This window comes from Thunnus albacares, chromosome 16, assembly GCF_914725855.1.
Source record: "Thunnus albacares chromosome 16, fThuAlb1.1, whole genome shotgun sequence".
In the NCBI taxonomy this organism is placed as follows: Eukaryota; Metazoa; Chordata; class Actinopteri; order Scombriformes; family Scombridae; genus Thunnus; species Thunnus albacares.
Genome location: NC_058121.1, coordinates 23,699,430 through 23,712,576, shown reverse-complemented (window position 1 = coordinate 23,712,576; position 13,147 = coordinate 23,699,430). Strand labels below are relative to the sequence as shown.

Below are 13,147 nucleotides of genomic sequence, written 5' to 3'. Positions count from 1 at the left end.
TAATTTTTCAATGAGGGAGGAGGAGAAGATGTGAATTGAAGGTTTTTATATTGGTAATTGTACTTTCCTTTGTGGAAAAAGAACATCAGTTCAATCAACACACAGTATTGTTCTGAGATGAGTATTTGTATATGTCTTAATAAATGTCAGAGGGGATCTTTAATAATCGGGAAAACCAAATACACATGGACGCCTCACATCTGGCTCAGGAAGGAATACTTTTACTAGAACCTGATGAGCCTTCTGTAGGTGTTTGACAGGGTGGTGTGATGTTCAGTGTTTCGGTGTCAAAAGCACGACATCTAATACCTCCAACCATTATCCACAGAGCTTCTAATGAGGTACTGGAGCAGCAGTTGGAAGGAGGTATTGCACATTAAGAAAATGGCACCACGGTGTAGCAGCATGTTATACGAGGATATAAATAAGGGTTTTGAAAGAAACAAAACAAGCAAGGTGTTTGTGTGCCAGATGTAAGTAATTCACAGTCTATCTACAGCAGAGTGTGTGTGTGTCTTAAAAGAAAAATTATCCACCATTTCACCGCCGCTCCTTTTCCCATGATTGTGTGCGGGAGAAATGCTTTTTGGGCCCCCGTCAGACCCAGAAGTTGTAATTACACGGTTTGGCCACTATGTCAAATTGGCTTGAAACCCAGTTTACTTCCTGAGGGCTTGGTTTATACATACTGAACGGCTTCAGCACGAGCATATAACTACAATAAACCCCAAGGGGAAAAGATGCATCAGTCAGTCACCAGTGACCTGCACTAACAACTTAATGGTTTCACACAGTACTCAAATGAGTTTTAGCACTAATTAAAGTTGTAAAACTTACATTTTGATCATGGGCAGTTAATTTGGTAACATATAATAAGCAGAATAGACTGGAGAAGGTGAAGGCTTTTGTTGGACTTGGTGTGCCATTACATTGCTACTACTACTTCCAGGATACAGAAGGCTATTTGGCAGTACAAGTCCAGTATGTATCAAACCCAGAAAAGAATCAGCACTTCAGATTCATTCGTATATTTTAAGCCAGCGCTATGTGTGGTGGAGGATCTAGTCTGCCGGAACTTTATTGAAGAAAAGCTGTGAGCACATTTAGACGATAATCATCTGGAGTTGAATTGATGGCACTCTCTCAGTATTCTCCCTCCGGCTCTTCTGTCTCATGAGCCGACGCTTTCACGCGACAAGCCACCGGCTCTTTCCTGCTTCACATTTTGGCTGTGTGTTGCTGTATGAATTTGAATATTGGGCAGGAACAGCAAGGACTACAAACAAACTGCGAGCAGAATCTCGGGGATTAATGTGGAAAAATTGTCACAGCTACATTACATGACCCTGAGCAAGGTTTCTATAAAAACAACATTAAAGCAGGCACAGCGTGAGATCCTGTCGCCTCAGCTGTCATCTCAGCCATATTTAAATTTATTATTAGGACAGGGTTTTCTAATTGGTTCGCCTCGATGCTGTGTTTTCTTTTTTTTTTTTTTTTTACTCAATGAATGCTACTACTGAACAGGATTTAAAATGTGCATTTCATTCAGATTTCCCTGCAGCCAGTTTCGAATTAAGATTAGAAAATTATTCATTGTACACACCTGGGAACGGTTGTATGCAGCTCTCTCTCTCTCTCTCTCACTCATCTGTATGTGTGGGAGTTAAATTACCCCTCAGTGAAGTTGAACTGTTTCATCTTGTAAGCTCAAATGAGCGGAAACTGATTTCATTGGCTTTGAAAATAGCTTTAATTGGCGACGATAAATGGCTTTGGATGATAAGGAGTATACGGTAAACTGCAGCGCCTTGCAGTAAGAACAAGACAAGACATTACCTGCTTTCACTGTGAATTCATTATAACAGTACAAAGGATGCATAAGAAAAAGAAGGAAAAATAACTTTTATCCCAGAGCTGAGCTGCTACCTCAGACTCTAGATAGACTTAAGCCCCGTGTGGACGGGATTCATGTCTGTAGGGCAGTTGTGGTGATTTGAACATTACCTGCTGGTCAGTGATTTTAATCCAGTCCCTCTCTGTATGTGGCTCAGTTTTCACCCTCCCACCCCAGTAATAATTACAGCTGCAATGACTGTGTTTGTTGTTTGTTTTTCAGCGAACTCGCTGCTGCTCCTCCTGTTGTTTAAATCCCGCCCGGAGCAATGTCCCTGCATTTTCAAGTGGGAATAGCTGCTTGTTCTTCTACTACAAAAATAAATGTTTTTGCTAACCTGATAGATGCAAACATGCTAACACTCAACATATTTTGGAACCAATATGACAACAGAAAAAAACATAAAATCATCCTGAGAGCAAGACCCCATAAAAGCTTATCAAATGGGCTGTTGTTGTCAACTACAGTTATAAAGCTTTTCCTATAATCATTTACATTTTGACACCATTAAAAGTCTGCTGAATTAGCTATTAGCAGCTCCTGTTTGCAAAGTAGCCATGGATGTACAGACAACTATCACGGGATTATTCTGATACTGAAGAAAACTTAAAAATATGATGATTCTCAGGCAAGTTCTGCAGCCTCTTTTTTTTCTCTGGTTTTTAAATGGATTTATGGAATAAATAATGATATCCTGGGGACGTGTAAGTCATACCGAATCTGATATCAATATGTGCTTCATGTTTGAGTTATGACTCTGAGAATGAGTATAATTTTTGACTCAAATTCACCTCATGCAGTATCTTCCATCTATAATTTTGTCATCCTGATTTTCCATATTGTCATTTTGCTTTCTTAGTTTATTCTGTACACAAATCTATTTCCTGACTGTCCTGGAAGAGGGATTCCTCCTCTTCCTGAGGTTTTCCTTATCTGAATTGAGAGTCTAAGGATAGAGGTTGTCAAATGCTGTTCAGACTGTTCAGGCAAATCTGTTTTTTTTTTGGTGATATGGGGCTATATAAAATTGACTTTACACAGCTTTCAGGTGAGCTGTGATATATGTGGCAGCAGGCAACTGTTCTCCGCTAACAAGAAAGACAGAGCAGAGATAAAAATTTTTAGAAGATAACAGATTCATTGACGTCTGAGCTCTGCAAATTAATACAGATGTCAGCACTCAGACACACTCATGCCTAAATAATTTGCATACATGTAAAGTCCTGCTGGTGTAAAGAAGAACAGCTTTGGAACTGGAGGCTGATGTGGGAAAACACATTTTTTTCATAAAAAAACTGTTCTAAAACATGTACAGTACAACTCGCATACAAACTGAAGGTATTTCTGAGTAGCCCAATGATATTTTTGACCATGTTCACATTTTAGTGTTTGCAACTACAGTTGAAAAGTGTTTCCTATTTACCTTTTTATATTTTATACATGCTTAATTGAAAATTTGCACAAAGGTTCTAAATAAAAAGGAGAAAATAATCAAATATGAATATGTACCTTTTAATTCAAAATGTAACAAGAAATAGGCCTTTCAATGTGGTCATTTTATATAAAATATTCATTGAATTTACAGAAAATGTGCTATATCGCGATATGTATTCCGTCAATGATCAGTATGTTACGACACTGTAGATGATGACACACGTACAGTTAAATGTGTTTCCTCGTTTATCTGGAGATCGTTGCTTGTTTCCTCTCTCGCTGTCCACCGACCCTCTCTTCAACTCTCCCGGGAGCAGCTGAAGGACAGGCCTTACTCTCAAAGTAATGTGCATTCATAAAACAAAGCGGTGTTGCCCTGCATCCCCTGCATCTCAATTGACATCTCACACCTTTTGGCCTCCATCAAAATCTCCCGGGGGGGATTTCACCGTGCGAAAGACGACCTTGGAGGGAGGGAAAGTTAAATATCTCTCGGGCACGGGGGAAAGTCCATAGAATAATGTTACGTTTAACCACTAAAATATTCACATAGTGGCTTCCAGGGATGGACTGGGACATAAAAAAATCAGCCCTGGTATTTCCCCAGACCATCCTACTACAAAAAACTACCCATACTTGCACATGCCTTCAATGTATGTGGTGTTAACTGTTATGTCTTCTTACCTTGGGTGAGGCACACTGGAACAAATCAGCGGGAGAACAACTCCTCAAACAAGTGAGGGCAACCTAAAATAGAGGGATAGACTGGGAAGATGGGAAAGTGAGAGAGATTGATAAATGATTGAGTCCTACACGATCACACAATTTTAAATCTGAGACAAAAACGGAGAAAGTTGCATAGATTGTATACTCACTAACTCAAAAAAAGGCTTCTTGGCCTAAGAGGTATGGTGGATGGTGGATGAGGCAAAGTGGAACAAATCAGAGGGAGAACAACTCAAACAAATGAGGACAACCTGTATTTAAGAGAGAGGGGAAAGGTGGGAAAGGGAGGGAGAGAGAGAGAGCTTAGTTAAAAGTCAAAAGTTCTTTAGATATGTATAGCTTGTTCCACCAGCATATACATGACTATATTTCAGCACAAAGTTAAGACCTGCTTCATGCAGAAATATAGTCATTAAGATGCTATTTAAACAAGAATGTAGTGCAGAGTGAGGTCTCTGTTGTCTAAAGAAAGTATTCAAAAAAATAATTTCTCCACCACCACCAGTTTCTAGACTCGGTATGTGACTTTTTTTGTGATGGAAAGTGTGGAAAAGACAGGTGTGGATGACTGTTTTTAGCTGGACCAGAGGCCTCTTTTGTTGAACTACACTTAAGTTAAATTCTAGCTTTCACATGTCAACTCTTGAGGTAAAATGGCCTCAGGTGAAGAAACATCTCTCCAGTTCTGGAAAAAAAACACACTCAAAGAGAAACTGAGTATTTGAAAGTTACAGTTTAAATTTTGTTTGAGCCAATATCTAGCTGCAATTGGAAACATGTCTTGTGGTATGATAGTAGATGGTTAAACCTGCATTAACTGATGTTTTGTCCACTAGTTTTCAGCAGAAACAAATAGTGAAAACAACACTGACAGAGAGTGATGTTATTGTTCATTTGGAGTCATGTTTCTGTCCACCTGGTGTGCTCTCTACCAACTCCTGAGGGAAATATCTGGCTTTTCAGCTGCTAAATCCTCTGCTATGTTCACCGGCTAGTCTACAGCTAACTGTGTCTGTTTGCCATTTGCTGCTGAGGAGGTAGTGTACAGTGGGTTTTTAGAGCTTTTTCCGTTAAAACAGCTGCCTGCTGTGGCCGAAAATGATGCTATGAGAGCACTGAGAGTGAACAAAAACAGTAAATTTGCAGCTAGACAGTTAAAAAATGAGCTGAAACTTGCTACAAAGCTCCACCATTATCAATGCTGGTTAATTTAAGTGTAGAAAGTATCAGGGAGTTGAACAAATGGCAAATGCTATGAAGTGTGAAGAGTTCATCCTTGACCATGGGAATTGTTTGACCGAAAAGTCTTAACTCTCGGTCTTATGCTGACCTTACAACAACAACTTGACTTCTCAAGGGATTTCACAGTCGCAGAAAGATCATGAGAGTTTTGCTAGAGTTGCGGTGCGCTCCCATCATCTTGATTATTTGGTGTAAGGTCATCATTCAGTCTTTCACGACTTGATGTTCCAATAAGATCAAACATGTTTAATATCATCTGAAGTTTTTAGCCTTGGCATATGCAAATTAGTCTTGGCACGTGAAGTTCAATGATGCGAACATTGTCAACAACCAGCAGGTGGGCTCTCTCCAGGACCAAAAGGAAGCCTTTTGTTCCTGCAAGATCCCCAGTCTTTGCCCAATTATGACACATTGTCTTAAGATGTGAGAGGGTGTCAGACTATATCTTTTAAAAAAAGTCTTTTCAAAGTTTTAAAGTGTATGGTAGGCATTACTTACTAGCTTTTTATGGAGATTTCAGCCACATCTCACAGTGTACATCAGCAGATAAAGTTGCTCAAACAGATGTGGTTAAATACTTTGGGAAAATCTAATTTAAAGTTTTTTGTAAGACGACTAATTTCAAGACTGAACTTTGACACCTGACAGCATTTGTCATGCTATTGTTTGGGGGGGCGGCGCTTTTTTATACACGTTACATATGTTGTGTCTCATTTGTTTAAATCAGTACAAAAACTGATGCGTAGAAACAACACATTGCTGCAGGGGGTTATGTGCCAAAATATTTCTTGGCGACCAGCAGAGAAGTTACAGCCAAGAAATCAGTCTGGCACATAATCCCCCATAAACCAGCAAATTGTTGTTTTTACACTTTGGCTGTTTTATGGATTAAACCAACAAGATACAGCATGTTAAGTGAATGTAGAGATGTGGATTTTATTCCTGCTGGACAGAGCCAGGGTAGCTGTTTCCTCCTGTTTCCAGTTTTTGTGCTAAACTAGCCAACTAGCTTGTACAGACATGAGAGTTGTGTCAATCTTTTCATGCAAGTGTGAACAGGCGTATTTCTCAACATGTTGACGCTACCAGGCATATCTGCTGGTGATATGGACACCAGCCAACATGTCAGTATCATGTATATCTTCAAGCTGAATGTTGGAGCTTTTTCCCTTTTTTAAAAACAGACCTTTGATAAGACTGGATTTATTCTGTGATACACAGCAGCAATGGTGAATGAGCTCTAACCCTTTTGTTGCTGTAAAATCCTTCAAACATCATCTGTCCTTTTTTTATCTTAACAACTTGTACTACCTGCCATCATTGTCGTCTATTCACTTATCTTATTTCCCGTATCTTTTGGGCCAGGCTCAACTGGTGGGCTTGAGATTAAAACCCCAACCTGTGGGACTGTAAAGACTGTTGTAAGGGACCAAGCTGGCAGGCGAGAGGAGTCACAGAAAACAAGGGATATGTAACTAAAGTTCTGGGCTCATAAAAGATTTCAACTAAACATGATTATGTCGACATTGTTCACCTTTATTCTGACAGCAAGTGTAGACATGAAACATGGGTAGAGAGAGCATTACGACTCTTAATCAGTGAACTACTGGGGCATCCACACTGAATTATATTATTTTTTAACTCATAGACTGTGGTGACTTTTAAAAGTAGCAAGGATTTGAAGAAATTGCTCTTATAAATATTAAAGGGAAACTTTGCCAATTTTCAACCAGCACTGAATCATTACAGTGTGGGTAGTATATGCAAATTAACAACGTTTAGCTTCCCTCCATGTTGCCTGCACCCACAGCTCCCTACTCATTTGCTGGAAAAAGTCCCCGAGGTGATGCAAAATGCATCATCCGGTGGACTTTGGAGATCTGCCTTAGACTACAAACTATGTTTCCTCATTTTCCATTGTGGTACCTTCAAGAACAGTAAAATGTGGAACTCAAGCCTACCATGTTACACTAGCAATAGGGAAAAGCAAACACTAAAATATCATGCAAAAAAAATATCAATGAGTAATTCACTGGAAGCTCAGTAGACGAGACGTGCTTTGCATTCTGCTTGTTGGAGGATTCCCCCTTAAGAGCGGTATGGAGACTCTGCAGCCTTTTTCTCAGTCTTCTATAGTTATAGGGCACAAATTTCCAATGTAATTGCACATTTCTACTACATAGCTGACCTAGTTTTGAGAAATCATCATATTCACAGCAGTGAATTTTTCCTTTGAAGAGAATTGGTTGAAATTGCTTTAATAATTCCTGGAGGGAATGACAGATACTGAACTCGTTGGGCTTCTTTATAACTGCAGGTAATAACTGATTTTGGAGTTGTGGCCACAGTCGGAATTGCAGGTCACATGATGCACCAAACTAGCCAAAAAAGACATTTTCTCATAAAGAACCATTAAAAAATAAAAGGCTGTAAAATGATGATGTGTCACAAACACTTCAGTATGACTTTTTGTATTATCTCAATTGGAGCCATTAGATCCAATAAAAACTAAAGAGTCTCAAACAGCAGCTCATTTTAGTACAATATCCTTGTGTGCTTTTTGGTGAACGAACCCAGTGAGCATTTTTTGTTGGAATTAATGGGCGCAATTTTGGAAAACTGTAAATATTAATTACATTTATGGTTATGCAGAAAACATGAAATACGTGTCTTACTGTGACTGTGGCAATAAAGTTAGCCATCAAACTGTAAATGTTAAATTTAATGCTTGGATTTCCTGAGATGAGCTTTTCTGTTTCATTCAATTTAGTTTTTTTTTAATGATTTCTGTAAACTCAAGTAGATTCACTCAGGAAAACAAAGTAGAGACAAAACACGGTTGTTGTTGTTGATAAATAAGGTAACAATGGAGATACGTACAATTGAATTCAGTGTAGTCTCATGATGATGTGGAGTTTGGCCCTCTAAAGCACCTGTGATAGAAAAGATTAAACCAGGATAAATGTTTATTTGATGTCTGTGTCAGCACATTGAGAATTACCTCAGTGACATTTTCTCTTAAAGAGACAACTCATAAAAACAACAGAACAGTGTGATAAAAGCTGAACCAGGGCTGTAAAAAAAAAAAGAGCCTCACCTGGCCCGAGCGGCCTCAATTTAGTGGAGTGAGGAGGTCAGGAGCAGCTGAGATAAAGACAAAATCAGGACACACACACTCGAGGTTGCGAGTGTCAGTTCTCATATTGACAGAGACCGAAGCCTCTTGCCGCATAGTCTTTGTTGTCTAGTAACAGTGAAGTCAAGGACAATCTTCCCAGAGTCGCTCTGCTGATTGCTTTCTCCTCAGTTGCACTTTGGATGACCGTTGAAGAGTTCTTGAGCAAATGAATTATTCCAAAGCTTTTTAAATCATGGAGACACTGGAGACACAAAGCAGAGGCGGCTCTTATAGATATAAAAAAAGCCGTTCAGACAGACCTGTAAAATGATTTGTCATGCTCTTAGAGTTCACAAACATGAACTTATTAAACTCTGAGGTCAAAAGAGAAAAAAAAATGGTTATTTTGAAATATAATAAAAAAGCTACCAAGAGAGAAACAATAAGAAACTGATGATTGTAGTGAATATCGTGTTTCATGATGCCAACTCATGATCTGCTGCATATATTATTTTCATTACATGTACCAGTTTTTGAGTCTCAAATAATGTTGGTAATGACCTCACTGAGCGTGACGACTGCGTGCTGAGACTTGACACAAATGAGAAAATGAGGCTGGTGGTTCGTCATCCACCGCTGAGCCTGCGGAGAGATTGACCTCGATCTGAGTGTAATGGAGAGAAGATTGATGTGAGAGGTCAAGAGATGGGATGGACACTTCTCTGTTACTGTGTGAGATGAAGGCTGCTGCTTAACAAATGAACAAAGGCAAACAATCCAGGTATGAAGTGGAGGATGAGAGGCAGCTGATTGCTCCTTGACAACATACTGGTATTACTGTAAATGTGAGGTTCTTCGTTGAGTATTACTCCTTTACTTTAGCCCAGGTGTGCATCGCTTGGTGTTCCCAGTAAGCTAGCGTTAGCTCCAGTCCAAGGTAGAAAATGGCACTGACCATAAGCTGCAACTCAGGGCTTCAAATGGCTCCAATGAAACTAACAGGTGATGTCATACTTCGCTACGTCCATCTTTATATACAGGCTATGTGCCATCGGTGAGACCAGCAGTTCAGACATGTCAGTTCAAAGAGGAGTGAACACGAGAAGTTTTCAGATAGCAGAGATCACAGCTGAAATGTTGGAAAACTGACTTTAGACAAGAGTGTTGGTGAATTTTATGAATATGAATGAAATCAAGTTACGATGCACCTTACAGTCCCTTCAGGAAATTGTGATTTTGCAATCGCAATAATTAATGCAAATTCAAAGAAACCTCTGCAATATTTGCAAGAGCTTGGAATTTTGTTATTGTTATATTGTTCTGCATGAAATGGCCAAATCAACAGATTGGCCATTTGCTTGTGATTTGGACAAACTGTTGCAAATTTGTGTCTTGGTAACTTATGTCATTGCGGCACACAACACGCATTCAGCAAGGATATAAATGAAACTCAAGTGCAGCATTTTCTTTTTTATACAACTTTGAGCTCATGGTTTTCATGTTCAGAAAATACACTTAAAAATTAGCACTGAAAAATAGTCGTTTCTGTAATATGCAGTATGCTTTTAAATCAAAGGAAGTGATTACATATGACTCTTCATTGGTAGTATTTTTTTTAAGTCACATTATTTTCCCTTTGCTTGCCATTTTTTACCAATTCCTACAATTTTTGTATCACAGTTTTTAATAAAACCACTGAAAAATCAAGCATTTTTGGTTACATTAACCACTGAGCTGCAGTTTTGTTCACACACAAAGGATTAAATCTCTAAAAACAAGTGCTGTAGTGGAGCTGATGTGTCCTAAAATACAGAAAGTAAACCCCAGGATCACACTTCATTCTTCCATAAAGACAGATGAAAGAATGACAGATTTCACTGAGTTACAGAAGCTAGTGGCACAGAGGCTAGACAGGAGCTGACAACAGGACTTCAGCTGTCTGCGTCACAGAGGAATAAAATATAGCAGCCTTTGGATACACACACACACACACACACACACACTCACACAATACTTGTAAGTATGTTCCTGGTCTTTTCATGGGGTTCGTTGACGATAAGAAAAATATAAAATATAACCAGATTTTTGACCTCATGTTCTTCCAGAGCTCCTGAGATTTGAATTAACATCACTTCCTGTACAGAATGTGCTCAAACAGTGCAGCAGGAGCAGCACACTCGCAGACACTCTGACAGAACATGAAGATGTTAATGGGCTCAAATTATCCGTTGGAGGCTCCAAACCTTGACTCTTGCTGTTAAAATGAAGGCTCTCTCCACCGGACCTTTTGTCCCGTATAATATCACCATCAGTTAGTCTTCAGACAGCCTGCTGAGGGCCAGAGCTAGGTTGCACCGACGATTCATCCTCCTCGACTGTACGCCCTGAACCGTCTACCTCACAGCGGATAAAAGATGACAGAGGATTAACGTCGCGTGAAAACAGATGGATGTCTTTATTCTGCCAAGTGACGAGCAGTTTAACTGAGCGGTGGGGCGGATTGATGAGGAGAAATTCCCCGCTGCAGTTTAGAGAGAGTCAGCTGTCACCTCGCTTTATATCGACCAAATTTAAGAATATTAGAATGGTTTGGGAGATTGTCAGCACTGTTAGCTTAAAGACTATAAAAGGTGATAAAAGGAACACACTGTTTATTAGGATAAAATATGACCAGCTGTATCCCAGTGTGAGATTTTCATCAGGTGGACAGGAAATACACCAAAACTACATCTGCAGAGACAAAAGAAAAACTTTAATTAATAACTTCATTAGCATTCTCTCGTCTAGCATCTTTAAAACCTGCAGTTTCTTGAGAACTGTCAGGCGGTGACGCAGCGCAGACTTTATTCTGTAAGCTGGAAGTTTCGGCAAAAGTGTGTCTTCTTCAGAGCTCACTAGTCCTCGTCCTTGCATATAAGTGTCCTCGGGATCCTCAGTTTGCCTGCTGGGGCGTATGTGGAAGCTGCTTTTATTAAAAGGAACAAAGGTAGTTATGTTTCTTTTCCTTCATGTTTAATAGATTCTGCTGGCAGGTAGTCAGCACTGAAACCTAAACAGCAGGAGGACCAGCTGACAACAAACTGAGGACTGAAATATCCAATGCTGCTCAAAAGTACTGAAATGTGTAATAATAAGTTTGTACAAATTATGATGTGTAAGTGCTGTTTAAATAATGAAAATAAAAGAAGAGCTGCTGTTTGTTTTCTGCAGTGATGGCAGGGAGGTGGAGCTGAGAGTTTACCTGGATTGTCTTCTCATACATTTACACAAAACAGGCTTTTACAGATTAATAATGTACCCACATATGCCTTTATAAAATATACAGTCACTCAATAGGATGAACTAAAGTGGAGAGAGAATAGCCAAATATGTCTAAGCAAAATTGAATTTAAGCAAAATGTGAATTTCTTGAGTTTGAAACGTTACGGTAAAAAATCACTTTGTGACTATACCTGCACCAATTAGTCAATTAGCCAATTGTCCGAATATTAATTGGCAACTATTTTGATAATAAAAAAATAATTGTTTTAGTAATTTTTTAAGCAAAAATGCCAAACATTTGTTAGTTGCAGCTTCTCAAATGTGAAGATATGAATGAAGTGGTTTGGAGAATAAAATGTTATCTCAGTCTCAATTGTCCATCACTTTGTTTTTGAGTTCATGTTTTATGTCTTTTATGCTGCCTTGCTGCAAAAAGAATCTCCTGTTTTGGGGCAACTGAGATCAGAACTAAACTGAACTATGAAACTAAATATAACATTATTTGTTAGTGTGTCAGTTTTACAGGTTTTTGTCTGATTGAGGACCCCAAGACCTCATTGCACAGCTTGTTTATTAACATTTAACAGAAACCACAGTCTTTCCAAATTGCTTTTGTCGCCTAAACATAACTGCAGTCAGAATTCAGGATGTGAACCTCGGCTGTAGCACTTCATTCATTCACAGAAATGCTGCCTGCGAACATAATCAGAGCTGGCGATCGTGGAGCTACAACGATCAGTCAATAAATCGATTAGTTGTCATCTATTAAATTAATCGCCAACTATTTTGATCATCAATTAAGTGTTTGGAGTCATTTTTTGAGAAAAAGAGTCTTGTTTCTCTGATTCCATCTTCTTAAATGTGAATATTTACTGGTTTCTTTAGTCCTCTATGACAGTAAACTGAATATCTTTGGGTTGTGGACTGTTTGTCGGGACAAAATAGGACATTTGAGGAAGTCATCTTGGGCTTTGGGAAACAGTGATACACATTTTTCACATTTTGTGGACCAAACAACTAATGGATTAATCAACAGATTAATCAGTGATAAAAATAATTGTTAGCTGCAGCTGTTTGTCCAACGTTTGTCCCAGCAGCACAATTGGGATAACAGTAAAGTAGCATCTAAACATAATTTCTTGGAGACTTGGGTTGCTTTTCTATATGCTCGAGAACTGAAGGCAGACAGATATAAAAATAAGGACATAAACAAGAAAATAAAAGGTAGAAAAGCAGTTAGGTGAGTCAGCCTTTAAGGAGAGTTGAGTCCAGAGAATCACAGCAGGTCTCAGATCTCTTATAATCAATCACTCCTTTTTTCTGTTTGTGTATTTGATTGTAGAGCCCCTGCATGGTACACTCTTGACTGATGGTGCTCTCTATTATAACAAGAGCTACAGAGTGACGCACACCCTCCAAACAAACCTGGTAATCTCTGGTTTGTGCCTACAGTCTCGTGTTTGTGCATC

At 39.0% G+C, this 13,147-nt stretch overlaps 1 long non-coding RNA gene across 1 annotated transcript; it reads right to left on the bottom strand.

Moving 5' to 3' along the window:
- Nucleotides 1-2,503: 2,503 nt before the first annotated feature.
- On the bottom strand, nucleotides 2,504-11,729 carry LOC122999368. The gene is made up of 5 exons (XR_006407703.1): nucleotides 8,397-11,729; nucleotides 8,180-8,232; nucleotides 4,207-4,308; nucleotides 4,016-4,096; nucleotides 2,504-3,795 (listed from the first exon to the last, which is right to left on the bottom strand). It is a non-coding gene; the product is annotated as an uncharacterized LOC122999368 (long non-coding RNA).
- Between the last annotated feature and the right edge of the window lie 1,418 nt (nucleotides 11,730-13,147).